General features: G+C 38.5%; 1 pseudogene; it reads left to right on the forward strand.

The window, feature by feature from the left end:
* Positions 1–7,185: 7,185 nt before the first annotated feature.
* Positions 7,186–11,055, forward strand: LOC149185867 (glutamate synthase 1 [NADH], chloroplastic-like; annotated as a pseudogene).
* The last annotated feature ends 4,406 nt before the right edge of the window (positions 11,056–15,461 follow it).

Genomic DNA, 15,461 nt, shown 5'->3' on the forward strand with positions numbered 1-15,461 from the left:
AAGGAATAGACTTTGAAGAAACCTTTGCTCCTGTTGCAAGACTTGAGGCCATCCAAATGTTCCTTGCTCTCTCAAGTTTTCAAAACTTCAAAGTATTTCAAATGGACGTGAAATCAGCCTTTCTGAATGGAGACTTGGAAGAAGAAGTGTACATTGAACAGCCAGATGGGTTTATTCTTGGAAATGATCCAAGCCTCATATGCAGATTGAAAAAGGCCCTCTATGGTCTCAAACAAGCTCCAAGGGCTTGGTACTACCGCTTGGACAAATATCTTCATCAACAAGGGTTCTCAAAAGGTTCAGCAGATAGCAATCTTTATATAAAAGTTGAAAATGAAAAATTACTAATTCTTGTTGTGTATGTAGATGACATTATTTTTGGCAGCAATGAAGAAGCTATGAGTCAAAGCTTTGCCTCGGTCATGCAGAAAGAATTTGAAATGTCCTTACTAGGAGAACTGACATATTTCCTTGGTTTGCAAATCCAACAAAAGGAAGAAGGAATCTTTTTATCTCAAACCAAGTATCTCAAACAGATTTTGAAGAAATATGGCATGGAAGATGCAAAACCAGTATGTACACCCATGGTCACAGGATGTAGCCTCAGTGCAAATGATGAATCTGCAGCAGTACATCAACCAACCTACAGATCTATGATTGGAAGTTTACTTTATTTGACAGGTACCCGACCAGATATCATGCATGCAGTTGGAATAGTTGGAAGATTTCAAGCAAATCCGAAAGAGACTCATCTTCAGGCAGTGAAGAGAATTTTCAAATATCTTCAAGGGACTCAAAATTATGGCTTATGGTATCCTAGAGATACAGATCTTACACTTCATGCTTATACAGATGCAGATTGGGCCGGAAGCGTGGGTGACAGGAAAAGCACAAGTGGTGGTGCGTTCTTTATGGGTTCTAGACTAGTATCTTGGTTCAGCAAGAAACAGAGTTCAATTGCCTTGTCTACAGCTGAAGCGGAATATGTTGCTGCTGCATCTTGTTGCACCCAACTCCTTTGGATGATGCAGACTTTGCAGGATTATCAAATCACTTGTACACCTCCAATCCCTATCTTATGTGACAACACAAGTGCAATCAGCATCTCAAAGAATCCGATTATGCATTCAAAAACCAAGCACATACCAATCAAATACCATTTTCTCCGGGAACAAGTACTTGAACAGAAGGTCAAGTTGGAGTATGTTCCTTCTAAGGAACAAGTTGTTGATATTTTCACCAAACCATTGCCCAGGGACACTTTTGAATACCTCAGGCAAAAGCTGGGGGTTGTTGATGCATCATCTTATTGTTGAACCTCTTCTTATTGGTGATACAGGTTCAGGGGGAGCACATAATGCATTGTTGGCATTATGGAGGATGGTCAGAAGGAGATCTTGGAAATAGCTGCAATATGTCTCTATCTCTTTCATGGTGGATTATGGTTCGTCGCTGCAGATCTGGTTCATATTCAGGGGGAGCATGATCTTAGGGGGAGCATACCCTTTGCCCTTGATGTCAAAGGGGGAGAATGAAGCTGAAGATTATGAGGTTGCCATCAAGTCCAAAGGGGGAGATTGTTGGCATTATGGTTCAGGTGTTGTCCTTGATGGCAACCCATTCAGGTGGTAGATCACTGTTCTTCATATCAGCAGCAAAGATTGATGATCAGCTCTTAATTTATTGAAAAATTTAAGAAGGACGCAGGTACACCATTCAGAAGGTGCGTACCCGCAGGTACACCATGCAGGGTCCGCGTCCAGAGACGCAGGCCAGCCGTTCAGGGGGTGCGTCCACCCAGTGCACACATTTCAAGGCAGTAAAAATCACGTGGGGGTTGCTTGTGTGGTATCTAGCCGACGGTTTTGTGTTTCTATGGTGTCGGCTCGTGGTATTGTTCCTTGATTTGAGGAGGAGATTGCCTATATAAAGAAAAGGAGATCATTTGGTTTGAGCATGTCTTTGTTGAATATCTTATGGGGTGAGATCTGGTCTAGATCTAATCAAGGCGAATCTATTAATGGACCGAGATCTCTTGGCGCATGTTCAGATCTGTGGATCTGATTGTCTGGGTTACTTCTGAAGTCTTGAAATCATCTATGCCCGGAGGGACGCAGGTGCAGTAAGGGTTCAGGTGCGTCCGGGACGCAGGAGCGAAGCGTTTCAGGTGCGCCGGGACGCAGGCGCAGAAGGGTTCAGGTGCGCCGGGACGCAGGCAGTTCAATAGACTCAGTGCGAGGGACGCAGGCTAGCAGTTGAGCAGGGTGCGTCCGGGACGCAGGCTAGCAGTTGAGCAGGGTGCGTCCAGGGACTCAGGCCAGCAGTTGAGTAGGGTGAGTCCGGGACTCAGGCTAGCAGTTGAGCAGGGTGAGTCCGGACTCAGGCTAGCAGTTGAGCAGGGTGCTTCCTTCTCTTAAAATATTTGTTTATCATTGTTGTGTTCTGGGTTTGGTCCTATTATTGTTGATCTGGTTACTACAGTTGATTGGGTGATTCTCTTACACTTGATGATCAATTGATGCTTATGGATCCAGTTTGAAAATTTATGAAAAGTGGTCCTTGTATGAAAAGAAGTAGGGGGTTGTAGCTCCCTTCCAGGAGATACTGGAAAACGAGAGAGAGTTGTAGCTCTCTGCAGGTTGCAGCCTACGTACTGGTAAAGGACTGCACCAGTACAAAACCATTGTAAAAGGAGTTTCTAATTTGAAAGATGATAGAGACATATTGCAGCAGGTGGTTTTTTCCCCACATTGGGTTTCCACCTTACATCTTGTGTTCTTTGGTGCGACTATCTGTTTTCTTTTGTTCATGCTCATTATTTTATGGTACTGACATGCAAAAATAATTCAAAGAACAAATAAAGAAGATTTATTAAAAGAATTATATAATACTGATTCACCCCCCCTCTCAGTATTATTTCCAACAATGCTCCATCTGTAATATCCATGTGGCGGGATCCTTGCCATCAAACTTCCTCATATCGATTATTGGAATATGGTGAGACTTCGATCCAAAATTAGAGTTTATGGAATCATGATTAACATTTCTTTTGTTCTCATCATGAGTTTCCTTTAGTACCTTTTCACCATTAGTGACCATTTCTTGTAGCAACTTATTCATATTTATCTTCAATTCTTCCATCTTATCATCCATGCCATCAATTTTAGCGTCCATGCCATTCACCTTAGCTTCCATGCCATCCATCTTAGCTTCTATACCTTTCTTTAAACAATCCATCTTAGCTTCTACACCTTTCTTTAAATCATCCATCTTAGCTTCTACATCTTTCCTTAAACCATCCATCTTAGATTCTATTGCTTTTTGTGCAAGTGACACTTGTTGCACTTGTTCTTGTAATTTTGATATATCATATAGCATTTCTTCTTCTTCTTCATGAGTCATGCTAGAGCTTTCAGGTTCCTTACTAGGTGTTTTCATTTTCTTTCCTCGGGGCATCAGTTACCGATAACAATGCTCTACTAGCCCTTTGAATTCCTTCAAAATAAATTTTCAAACCACTCTTAAGCAAAAATTTAAAAGAATCTACACAACTTTTTTTCACTTTGTAGGAGCTCAATATTGCCTCTGATGTATCTCTGTACTTTCAGATCATCCAGTTCTAAAATTGCAACCTATGGTAGCCCTCTCTGTCCTCTTTCCAATGCCACCAGTCTGATCCAATTTGGATTCTCCAAGTAAGAGTTATGCGAAATCTCCCACAGTGACCTGATTATAGACTAGTTTAGTAGAGAAAACTTGTACGACGTGCCACAAGTCACTGTTTCGTCCTTTGGCTCTGAAAAATATATACAAGAAACTACATTCTGTCCTCTTTCTGCACCTTCTTATGAAATTTCAATCCAATGCTCAGGGAAAAAGTTATGATGATTTTCCCCAGGTCACCTGTTTGGAATGTAATTCAGGAGTCTGCAAGAAGACCAACTTCCTCAGATCATATCTCCGCAAATATAGCGCAAAAAGCTCTGAAATTCGAACCTGAGATTCAGCGCGATGTCTTCGCAAATGGGTTTTTTTTTAGTTGCTTAAACGTCGCAGAAAAAAAATTATAGCGAAAATTCCACGATGACCTGTTTGGAGCAGCAAAACCCTAGAATCCAAAGCTATGATACCAAATGTTATGAAACTAGCTCAAGAAAAGATAGAAAAGATAGATCAACGCCTTAGAATTTAGCCTCTTCGAGGGGGAAAACTCCTTTACATTACATAAATGAAAAATTCTTGGATGATTCAAATGACAAAACCTCCTTTCTATATATAGGAGTCTAAGGAGTCACAATATATCGTAGCCGACCTAACAATAATAATATAAAGCCAAAAAAATAACAATAGAGGGATTCTATGGGGCACAGTAATAACAATATGGGGGCAATAGGGGCACAACATTATTAATAGGGGGTATAGCTACAATAGTAATGGGGTAATCACTAGTATTATAGGGACCCAACAATGGCTCTCTCCGCCTCTCTGTTTGTATTCTCTGGAAATTCCTTCTCCTGGATTCTCACTGCCCCTCTGTTGCAGAATAATCACTTAATTATAAATCCTTAGAAAACCTTGCCCTAGGAATCGAATTCTTGATCAATTCGTTCTCTTCTAGTGTGTTTCCAAATGAAACCCAAGCCTCTATTTCATAATTTTCCTGCTAAGTCTTCAGTGATCGAGATTAAGTCTCTAATCAATGGAACCGGTGGAACTGGCCAGTCCGACCATTTTTGGACCAAAACTGGTACGAACCAGAATATGCCTGTTCGATACCGAACCGACCAATTTTGTAATGGAACTGGCTGGTTCGTTACCGAACTGACCTATTTCACTAAACAAGCCAGTTCAGGACCGGTTCCATGTACCTATGCAAGCTAGTATAAAAAATTGCCTTTTTTTAATTTTTTGATTTTTTCCCAGTTATTTGGCCCACTTCTAATTCTCCCCTAGGCTAGCCTAATATTCAAGCCTATGGCCCTCAACCAAATGATCGAGCCTATGGTCCTAGGATGTTTGAGAGTGGTACCTACGCAAGCCAGCATAAAAAATTACTTTATTTTTTTTATTTTTTGATTTATTTGGCCCACTTCTAATTCTCCCCTAGGCTAGCCTAATATTCAAGCCTATGGCCCTCGGCCTAATGATCAAGCCTATGGTCTTTCATTTTCATCCTTTTACTTAAAATTTTAACATTACCATGAAATGACTCAGGATGTTTGAGAGTGGTTCCAACCTCATTGGATTACATATGGAGAAAGTAGAATTTAGATTTCACTCAAAATCCATTAGACTTAATAGTTTTTTCAAGATTTCAGGATTGGGGGGATTGCAACATGGATTTTGTCATGTATGAGGGCATGGAACTAGTATTTAATGAAAAGAACCAAGCCCTCTATGTACTTTGATGTTAGTGGCATTGGTTGTACAACTACTCTATCATGACGCTACTAAAAATGTACCCATCACTCAAACAAAATCTTTATATGACATGCTACATTTTCTTCTATCTTATTTTAATGCCTAAATGGTTATATTAATGATGAACACCCCAACATAGGCAATGATTTTGAGGATATGTAGACGTTTGTTGTCGCATGTTTTTTTGGATGCTAGAGGCTATCTAGAGCCTATTTGTTGATGTGTTTTCTATTTAGAGATGGATTACACCCGATGCTATTTTGGTTATCTGCACCCTTACATGATATGTAAATGATAAATTTTTCATATTTGTGTATAAATGGTTTGGATTCATATGTATGCACATGAATATATATGTCTTTATTTAAAATATGAATATTTTATGTGTTTTTAGTAAACCGTTTTTTTAGCGGTTCCGACTGGTTCCTAGTCCACAAGGTTTTTCAATTCGATCACCAGTTCGGTTCCGATAACATTGCCAAGGATTCCTAGGCCTAACCGAGGGCACCCACCTCTAGGATTTGTTGTATATCCTGCCATTCATCAGTTGAGTATTCCTAGGCCCACCTAGGTAACACAAAATCCAACTTTACCATAACCCATAGTTCAGTTTAGGGGTTACTAGGCCAAGCATTCACCACAATCCACAATATGATTGAAGGATCAATAGGCCATGTGTTATTTCTTTCTAAGACCACCGCACTCAGTTTCGAATCCGTCCAACAATCTAGCTCAACCAAAAGATTGGAACCCCATAACACCATTGCTATCCGGAAATGGCAAGGTAAGGCTGAAAAACACCGTCACACCTAAAAAAACCCATTCCAATGTCAACAAGAGAGCCAAGAACACATGCATAACCATGTATGCCAAAACTAGCAAGGAAATCATACATGCAAATCGATACCCGCAAAAAATCCCAATGTAGCCTCTTAATCCTGCTCTTACTTGCTTAATCTTTGCTTCCTCTTGCCTTATTTTCTTTTCTTGATCCAATGCTAAAGTTACCCAAGAAAAATCTAAATGTCCAAGAGCGTGAGAGGCAGAGAATAGATAGATATCTCCAAAACTGAACTGATAAAACGTCACTAACTGATCCTTATAAGCCTTTTTATTAACGAGGCCTCTATTTTCTTCATTTTCCATTATTTTCCTTCAATTTCCTCTTCACATGCAAGCCGCGTCCTTTCAGTTTCCTTTTTTCCTAATTTCCATTATTTTCATAAATAAAATGCCAATAAATGCCATTTTTCCTTTCCAAAGCCTTTTCCATTTCCTTAGTCAATTTCCTCAGCCATAATAAACCAAATGAACACCCCCACTAGGATGTTTGGCCCAACACTCAACTTGGAATACATGTCCCATGACCTTGGTCTTATATTGTTTTTACATGAATTTTTGACCAGGGTTGTTGCAAAAATCTAATACAGGTTTGTATCTTCTTTTATCTTTTGGAACAATATTAAGATAGGAAAAGTTTTCCAACAACTAATAAGAATAAAAAATCCTAGATGTGTTTTTACTTATGAAAAGAAGAAACTGAAAGATACCTTAGGTCGATTTCTTTCATGCACCATCAATATTAATATTTATTTCTTCCTTGGTTTATGTGCCTCAAGTGAAGGAGGAGAGAATCCATCATGGTTAGGACAAGTCCTCGATGGCTTGGTGAATCTTGAAAGAAGTGCAATCAAACATGTTGCAAGTGGGTGGTTTGGTGTTTCTAGCATCTATCTTACTAATGGAGATGAAATTTAGATTAAGATGGCTCTGGTATGGAATTTTCTTTTCAAGGAGTCTTCAAAAGGCAATTTATTGATGATACTAGTGGCATTTGGGGAGAGTGCGTCTTCTGAGCTAGCATCATGATTTTCACTTGTTGAAAAAACATGTTGTTAGGCTTATTATGTTTTGTGTATGGTAGAATTGGATGCATGCATGTGAAGGATCCTTCCTACATTAGACTGGATATTTTCTATTATCATTTATTTTAAATGTTCGTCTACAGGGTGCAAAGCCTAGTGAGGGTGGTGAACTTCCTGGCCATAAAGTCATTGGTGATATTGCTGGTACAAGAAATTCAACCACTGGTGTGGGGCTTATTAGCCCTTATTATAGAGTAACGACTTAAAGGAAAATTTTTTGTTTTACTTCTTAAAGAATATGTACACATTGTTTTGCTATGTGCTATTTTATTTTTATACAGTTCTTAGAGTGGCTTGAGAATGTGACATGCCTTGGAATATCCTAGTAAGGAGATGGACTTGACATTCCAGTTGAAGATTAAAAGGCTTTGTTCCTAAAATTTATATGTAGTTCTATCAACTAATATGTGAAAAATTCATCTAAACTATATACTATAATTTGATCTACTTGTTCTGGATGGTCAGAACTCTGGAGGATTCTTTTAATATTATCTTTCTTCCCAATCCAATTTTTCTTAAACCACACATAATTTCCAATGTTTATTAGACTGAAATGTACATATCCCAAAAGGATTATCAACCAAAGTTGGTCAAAACCATATTCCTTCCTCTGAACCAAACACAGGGGGGATTTGCATGTTGTAAGGCTTCATGTTTAAGATATGATGTTTGCAGTGTTGGAAGGTGAGAAAGATGTATTTGAGTATTTTGATAGATTTCACTGCAAAATTCTAATCTAGGAGCTAGAATCATTGTAAAGCTTGTCTTTGAAGCTAGAGTTGGAGTGATAGAAAGTGGTGTAATAAAGGGCCATGCAGATCATGTATTGATTTCAAGATGTGATGGTGGTACTGGAGCATCTCGTTGGACAAAAATAAAAGATGATGGGATGCCATGGGAACTTGGGTTAGCAAGAGACTCATCAGATATTGGTGGCTAATGACTTGTGTGGTCATATAGTTTTTCAAAGAGATTGTGAACTAAAAATAGGAGGAGATGTTGTCATAACTGCTCTCCTTGGTGCATAAGAGTTTCATTTCAGTTCACCACCCCTTATCAGTATAGGTTGCATCATGATGCACAAATGTCATAAAAACACATGTTTGGTTCACATTGCTACTTAGGATCTATTTTAAGGGAAAAATTTGTAGGAGAACCAAAACATGTCATTAATTTATTCTTCATGCTTGCGAAAGAGGTTCATGAACTTATGTATGAGATGGGTTTGAAAACTATAAAGGAGATGGTCAGTCATGCATATATGGTAGAGATGGATAAAGAGGTTATAGATAGTGATGAGAAGCTTGAAAATATTGATCTTTCTTTGTTACTTTGGCCTTCCACAAATATTCGCCCAGAAGTTGCTCAATATTGTGTTCAGGCACAAGATCATGGTTTGGATATGGTGTTGGACCAAGAGTTGATCAAGATTTTAAAGGAAGCTCTAGAGAAAGGTATACCTGCTTACATGGAGATGCCCATGAAGAATGCCAATAAAGTTTTTGGTACAATTCTTAGCCATTAAGTTACAAAAAGATACAATATGACGGGTTTTCCCACAAACACATTTCATGTAAAACTAACAGGTAGTGCAGGTCAGAGCCTTGGGGCATTCCTTTGTTCAGGTGTTACCCTAGATTTGGAAGGGGACAATAATGATTATGTTGGTAAGGGTTTATTAGGAGGAAAGATCATGGTTTACCCTCCTAGAAGAAGCCAGTTTGATCCTAAAGAAACCATTATCGTTGAGAGAGTTTCTCTATATGGGGTAGTAAGTGGAGAAACATACTTCGATGCTATGGCAGCGGAGAGGTTTGTGTGTGTAATTTAGGTGCCAGAACAATGGTTGAAGGAGTAGGAGATCATGGATGTGAATACATGACTGGTGGAACTGTGGTCATCTTGGGAAAAACCGGGAGGAATTTTGCAGCTGAAATGAGTGGAGGTATTGCCTATGTTCTTAATGTTGATGGAAAATTTGATTCAAGATGAAATATTGAGTTGTTAGACCTTGAAAATGTTGAAGAGGAAGATGATTTCATGCCATTGAAGATGATGATACACCAACACCTGCGTCACTCTAATAGTCAGTTGGTAACAGAAGTCCTTGTTGATTTTGAAGCTTTCCTCCCAAAGTTTGTGAAAGTATTCCCACGAGACTATAAAAGAGTGTTGCAGTAAATGAAAGCTAGGAATACTGCGAAGTAAGAAGAGGAGGCTGAATTGATGAAGAAATATGCCTTTGAGGAGATAAAGAGGAGGGAAAAAGTTGCTTCAAATCAACATAAAAAAATCAAGGGGCTTACAAGGTCCAATTTCATGTAGTTCAACTCATTTTTTTCTTTATTTTTTATTTCAACTTAATAACATGTATATCATCATCAAATATTAACTCCACTATATAAAATCCTTGATTCTTTCAAATGATTTGAAAACACCATTAAACATTACGTTGTATAAATGTTGAGTGTGATGGCTTGGTCATGGATCTAACATTTCTATCTAATTTACAACAAAGTGAACATAAAGTGGTGGCACATAGACCTCCAAAAATAGATTTTGTAGTTAAGCACAATGGTTTTCTGATGCATGAGCGCGAGAGTCTTAAATATAGAGATGCTGCAACACATATAAATGATTGGAAAGAAGTGGTTTAGGAAAACAAGCCAGGGCCACTACTGAAGACACAATCAACTAGGTGTATGGATTGTGGAACCCCCTTTTATCATCATATTATAGTGCAAATATAATTTATTTTCCCCTAATTATTTAATAAAATAACAAGTGAAACATAATGTATTTATACAGTTAAAACTTCATATGTTATATTCACTGTCTAAGTGTTTTCCTTTTTTTATAGTGAAAAGATTCTTATTTACATTCCTTGTTCCTATATATTTTTTGTTTTGCTAGATTGTACACATATCTATATTGTAAACGCGTGAAACTTTTTCCTGAATGCAGAATAGCAATGGATGTCCTCTTGGGAACAAAATACCTGAGTGGAATGAATTAGTGCACCAAGGGGGCTTGCGAGAACCATTTGAAGGGATGCTAGAAACAAATAATTTTCCAGGATTCACTGGAGGTGTATGCCCTAGCCCTTGTGAAGGTGCATGTGTACTTTGAATAATTGAAAATCTAGTATCTATTAAAAGTATTGAATGTTCCATCATTGATAAATATTTCGAAGAAGGTTGGATGGTTCCAATTCCACTTGAGAAGAGGACATGGGATGTGTGTTTAATTTATAATTCTTAATTACGTTCTTATGATTCTTATCATTTTGAAAATAAACTATATGTTTTCTATGATGTGGTGAACTAGATCTTGATATGGATCGTTCATTGGGAGCAGGAAGAAATTTTCTATAGTGGGTAGTGGGCCAGCTAGTTTGGCTATTGCTGATCAACTTAATAAAGTTGGGCACTTTGTCACTGTTTATGAATGTGTTGGTCAAATTGGAGGTCTGATGATGTATGGAGTTTTGAATATGGAAACAATCAAACTTGATGTTGTCCAATGGCGTGTTGATATGATGGAAGAGGAAGTTGTTAATTTTTTTGTGAATGCAAATGTTGGAGTTGACTCTCTTTTCTATGTGGGGATGCTTTTCGTTGAAAATGATGCTCTTCTTTTGGCATGTGGTGCAACAAAGCCACATGCCAAAAGAAGAGCATCATTTTCAACGAGAAAATTCTCCAAATAAAAAAGAGAGTCAACTCCAACATTTTCATTCACAACAAAATTAACACCTTCCTCTTCCATCAGATTAAACATATCACTAGACAACATCAAGTTAGTTTGTTTCCATTCAAAAATACATACATCATCAGACCTCCAATTTGACCAGAACGTGCATAAACAGTGAAATAGTGCCCAACTTTATTAAGTTGATTGGCAATAGCCAAACTAGCTAGCCCACTACCCACTATAGAAAATTTCTTCATGCACCCAATGAACCATCCATATCAAGATCTAGTTCACCACATCATAGAAAACATATTTTTTATTTTCAAAATGATAAGCATTATAAGAATGGAATTAAGAATTGTAAATGAAAGACACATGCCATGTGCTCTTCTCGGGTGGAAGTAGAACCATCCAACCTTATTTGAAATAGCTATCAATGATTGAACATTCAATACTTTTAATAGATAGTGGATTTTCAATTATTCCAAGTACACATGCACCTTCACAAGGGGCAAGGCATACACCTCCAGTGAATCCTGGAAAATTGTTTGTTTCTAGCATCCGTTCAGATTCTTATTGCCAACCCCCTTGGTGCACTAATTCATTCCACTCATGTATTTTGTTCGCAAGATGACATCCAATGCTATCCTGCATTGAGGAAAAAGTTTCACACGTTCAAAATATAGATAAGTGTACAATCTAGCAAAACATAAAATATATAGGAACAAGGAATGTAACTAAGAAGCTTTTCATTATACAAGAAGGAAAACACTTAGACAATGAATATAACATTTGAAGTTTTAACTGTATAAATACATTATGTTTCACTTGCTATTTTATTTAATAATTAGGGGAAAATAAATTATGTTTGGACTATAACCTGATGATAAAAGGGGGTTCCACAATCCATATACCTAGTTGATTGTGTCTTCAGTAGTGGCCATGGCTTATTTTCCTCAACCACTTCTTTCCAATCATTTATACGTGTTGCAACATCTCTATATTTAAGACTCTCACGCTCATGCATAAGAAAACCATGGTGCTTAATTGCATTATGTATTTTTGGAGGTCTATGTGCCACCACTTTAAGTTCACTTTGTTGCAAATTAGATAGAAATGTTAGCCCCAAGACCAAGCCATCACACTCAACATTTATAAAACTTAATGTTTAATGGCGTTGTCAAATCGTTAGAAAGAATTAAGGATTTTATATACCGATGTTAATATTTGATGATGATATACATGTTATATAGTTGAAATTAAAAATAAAGAAAAAATGAGTTGAACTACATGAAAATGGACCTTGTAAGCCCACCCCCCCCTTTTTTTTTTGTTGATTTGAAGAAACTTTTTCCCTCCTCTTTATCTCCTCAAAGGAATATTTCTTCATGAAGTAAGCCTCCTCTTCTTCATTTTCATTATTCCTAGCCTTTATTTCTTACAACACTCTTTTATAGTCTCGTGGGAATACTTTCACAAACTTTGGGAGGAAAGCTTCAAAATCAGCAAAGACTTATCTTACCAACTGACTATCAGAGTAACACATGTTTTGTTGTATCATCATCTTTAGCGGCGTGACATCATATTCCTCTTCAACATTTTCAATGTCTACCAACTCGATACTGGACCGTTAATGAAATTTTCCATCAACATTAAGAACATGGGTAATACCCCTACTCATTTTAGCTACAAAATTCCTCCTAGTTTTTCCCAAGATGACCACAGTTCCACCAGTCATGTATTCACATCCATGATCTCCTACTCCTTCAACCATTGTTTTGGCACCCGAATTACTCACACAAACCTCTTCGCTGCCATAGCATTGAAGTATGTTTCTAACTTACTACCCCATATAGAGCAATTCTCCAACTGATAATGTTTTCTTTAGGATCAATCTGGCTTCTTCTAGGAGGGTAAACCATGATATTCCCTCTTGATAAACCCTTACCAACATAATAATTATTGTCCCCTTCCAACTCCACGGTAACACCTGAACAAAGGAATTCCCCAAGGCTATGACCTGCACTGCCTGTTAGTTTTACATGAAATGTGTTTGTGGGCAAACCTGTCATATTGTATCTTTTTGTAACTTAATGGCTAAGAATTGTACCTAAAACTTTATTGACATTCTTCATGGGCATCTCCATGTAAGCATGTATACCTTTCTCTAGAGCTTCCTTTAAAATCTTGATCAACTCTTGGTCCAAGGTCATATCCAGACCATGATCTTGTCCCTCGACATAATATTGAGCAACTTCTAGGCGAATATTTGTTGCAGGCCAAAGTAACAAAGAAATATCAATATTTTGAAGCTTCTCATTACTATCTATAACTGTTGGACACCTAATCATAAATGGTTAGTGTGGAAGTTGAATGGACAAAAGCAGTCCAAGAGACCTTGGGATCTGAAACCCAAGAGTCACATAATGTACTATAAATGTATATCTGATGTTAATAAAAAATAAACTCAATGATTTATCTTTCCTATTCTATGTTTTCCATGTGTGTTTAACATGGTATCAGAGCTGGTACGTTCATAACTTTCTCAATATTGTGTAAGCCACTTGTTTTTGTGGCCTGTGTAAACCAACGCTTCTATCTCTTAATGAAGCTTGTGAGTTTGTGAACATTTGTTAGGATAAATTCATATTACTCATTAAGATTGAAGTCTGTAGTGTGGCGTGAGTGCTGGTTCATTGGTTCAACTATGCGGTTCATATCTGTGTTGATTAATTTGCATGAAACGCTACCCTCAATTATGCGTATAGAAATCTTGGAAAATCAATGCGCCCAAATCTAAGGCACACGTTACACTGCCAGCCACTCCATATTCAAGACGTTGCATACGCAGACCTCATAATAACACTGTCTGCCATCTCTGCTCTCTGTCTGCCTGAAGGTCTGTCCATGAACGTTTGCTGCCTCTGCCATATGCGTTTTAAAACCTGCCGCCTTAGACCAACTTGGAAATCTGTGTAGATCCGTTGATGGTATATACGTTACCTCGGTCCCTCGGCCTTCCTCCTCGTGTGTAACAGCTTTACTGCCATAATATGCTCTTCTGCCACGTTCCCTGCTAGACAGCTTTTCATGTATGGAGATCAATCATATCTTGCTGCAGAGATCTTATCTGCTTCAGTGAATGTGCCATTACCTGGTTCGCTCTCTTTGTTTGGGAAATTTACTGAACTGTTGTATAGCGTAGAAGGTGGAGCTGCGCCTTTGTGCATGGTAACTCCATTTCTCCATCTGCCCATCATTCTCTTCTTTTGAGAAACTGTCCATTGGTATGCATTGTGCACGTTGGTCAAAATATTTTGCTTGAGACATTCATGGACCCTCCTTTCGTTGTAAGGAGACAATGCGAGAAGCGTTGCAACGAGAGGTATGATGTTGAACATTGTATTGAGACGTTATTAAATCCTAAAATTTGTGTTTGGGAGGTGAAGAGTTGAATGTGAATAGTGAAGGAGCCGCTACATGAGAGATTAGATTCCCTCCAAACTATTGGCATCGAGACACCATTTCAGTAAAAATGAATCTACTCCATATCTGTCTTGATTTCCACTCAGATTTGCACTCAAACGCTCAGTGGAGAACCCGACTTTACAGCGCTCAAGAAAGAAGGAGGATCCCTCTGGTGTGGTCGATGTAACGCCAAATAATTATTGGAAAAAGTATCGAAACCCTGGCGTGACGATAGAGTTTCGGCTTCCGTTGAAGCGTTCAAAGATTTTGTTTTTCCGAAGAAAGTGGTTCTGTTGGCCGTTCCCGGTGCCTTCACACCCACTTGCTCTCAGAAACATCTCCCAGGATTTGTGGAGAAAGCCGATGAGCTGAAGGCCAAAGGGGTTGACACAATTGCCTGCGTTTCTGTAAACGATGCTTTTGTTATGAGGGCCTGGGGTCAGAATCTGAATGTAGGTGATAAGGTCCTCCTGCTGGCCGATGGAAATCAAGAACCAAAGCATTGGGTGTTACTCTTGATTTGAGCGATAAACCTGCGGGTTTAGGGGTTCGATCGAGGCGCTATGCGCTGTTGGCAGAGGACGGTGTCGTCAAGGTCTTGAACCTGGACATTTGTTCGGTCATCAACAACATTACAGCCAATCAGAGCAACTATTTCAGTGGGGGAGAAGCTGCCGGAGGCTACTCTGGCATATTTTGACAAAGAGGGCGTGGTTTTGTGTTAGGAGGTGTTGTGATGTGTGCGAGCTTTTTTGTGGTCCGGCGTTAAAGATTCGGGTGAAGCTTTGTAAATTAGTGTGTTTGTTCTGATTTATTTGCTTGTTTTTCAATCTGATTGCTAAGGAGAAACGAAAATGTGTTCTCTTTTCAAGTTTGTCAATGTGTGGAGATGTTCTTGTACGTGATTCAGAAGGTCAACACTGTGCTCCAAGTGAAGCAAGCATTCTGCAGCAA

The sequence above is a fragment of the Pinus tabuliformis genome, chromosome 3_1 (assembly GCF_031772625.1).
Source record: "Pinus tabuliformis cultivar Carrire ecotype Pingquan chromosome 3_1, CPIR1, whole genome shotgun sequence".
NCBI classification, from domain to species: Eukaryota; Viridiplantae; Streptophyta; class Pinopsida; order Pinales; family Pinaceae; genus Pinus; species Pinus tabuliformis.